Below are 2,079 nucleotides of genomic sequence, written 5' to 3'. Positions count from 1 at the left end.
ATTGCGTAAAATATTAAAAATATACTTACCTAGCATACAATTTAATTATTTTGGAACTCATTGACAAATAAATAAAATGTTTATGTAGAGTTATTGAGTTAATAGTTAAGTATATATAATATGATACTTCATTTTTTACTATTAATTATTATTTATTATAATATATTATCAGAGTATGATATAAATAATATTATATTATTATTTTACTGGACATTTCTTATTGCTTCTCATAACTATCTATATTCGTTTTGTATTTTTGCAAATTTATCGATCAACAAAATAGTAAATATACTTGACATTTGCCAAAAACGATAATAACCAAATGGACGAGTAATTTACGAACTTTATGCTTGAATATCTGTTCTTGCAAATATTGGATTTGAGTTTTTACTTTTCAGTAACGTAGGTAATATTTTCGTTTAGCTCATCTTATGTTTGTATTAATTATTAATTTTTTGTTTTTGCAATGTCTGTTATAATTGTATAATATTTATTTTGGTGAAGTATGTTGTCCAGTCAAGTACGCATCAGTTGACCTGTTTGATAACAATAATAATATTACCTCACAGAGTATTTTAATGACTACGTTAACATTTAGGACAATGATTTTTTACGTGTCTACGTAGCTATACTATCTGTATTATATAGTTGCTCGCATTTCTATATAGCAAAGTACCTGTTTTTCTCTCGGTTTGGACACTGATGAAAAATAATCACACAATATTCCTTAGGTCATATCCATCGAGTGCATATATCCGATATGTGGACGCTATTATGACATATGAATAATATCAGCCATAATATTAATATATTACAATAATTTCCGGATATAGTTTATTATATGTATAAACTTATAAGACGTATCGCTGATAAAAACCAGACATTTATAAAATCGAACGTTAGTACACACATACACACGTGGTAGTTAACGTTGAGGCTTTTATTTTGAATGGTTTTTTTTTTATTTGTTTACGTTTAATATTTCTATAGCCTATAGTATATGTAACATAATATTACATCGTAATATACCTGCATATTTTGTTATCATAACGATGACGTGTGGAATCTCGCCGAGAGTGATGTGTTGGCAGTTTTGTTGCGGTGTCCTACACAATACGAAATTGCGGACAACTATTTAAAATCATGACTTAAAAATTTTGAACTATGTTGATGATTAATGATTTTTGACGTTTGCATGTAGAAGCACATGCATTTAATTAGCGAAATATCGGGAACAGGAAATTAAAACATAATTCTACGTAACACTTAAATATTTAAAAGCGCTGTTATATACCTCCTAATATCACGCGGCGTGATTGGCATTTTACTGCCAGCCGTAAAATGTCTTTGATGATATTTTAGAAAAAGACGGAATACAATACAGATGTGGATGAGTGATCTGCAGTTGCAGGGGCCCCTTAGCTATATATAATCAAAAGGAAACGAAACTACATGTGTAAATAGTGTAATATCCACCTATGTTGGTTATTATATACATATAATTATTATTTATTTTATTAATTAAATATGTTAATTATTTTTCTGTGAACCACATAATACGTACAATGATAAAATAATGTAGAAAATATAACAGTTATATAGGTGTATAAATTATGTATACGTGCAGTGCATACGTAAATACGTTGTATATAAACCATACGATTATGATTTAAAAAGTTGCAAATTATCGCCGAAAAATTCAATCCGTATGTTTTTGGCGGAATTGTAATTATATAGTCCACAGTGTGGTTTAGTTGAATTTTTTTGTTGGGCGATGAGAGCTATATGGCATCATCAAAAGAAATGTGGTGGCTCACACATCAATTTTGTACTATAATTATATTATGATCCTCGGATGATGTACATATTATAATTTACACTATTAGCACTTATACGTATAATTCCGTTTGGGGGCTATTGAAAATTCTGCAGGAGGTGTCGGAAACAGTGGCGGGTTTTTAAAAATTGTCTGGGGGGGGGGTCCTAAAAATAATATGTATTTCAAATGTATTATTTTTATAAAAACAAATATTGTATTGTGTTTATGCAAATACGATTGTAAAATATTTTATTATATTA

This window comes from Diuraphis noxia, unplaced genomic scaffold, assembly GCF_037042655.1.
Source record: "Diuraphis noxia isolate RWA-SAM2 unplaced genomic scaffold, SU_Dnox_SAM2 contig0005, whole genome shotgun sequence".
Lineage (NCBI taxonomy): Eukaryota > Metazoa > Arthropoda > Insecta > Hemiptera > Aphididae > Diuraphis > Diuraphis noxia.
This window is presented reverse-complemented; position numbering follows the sequence as displayed.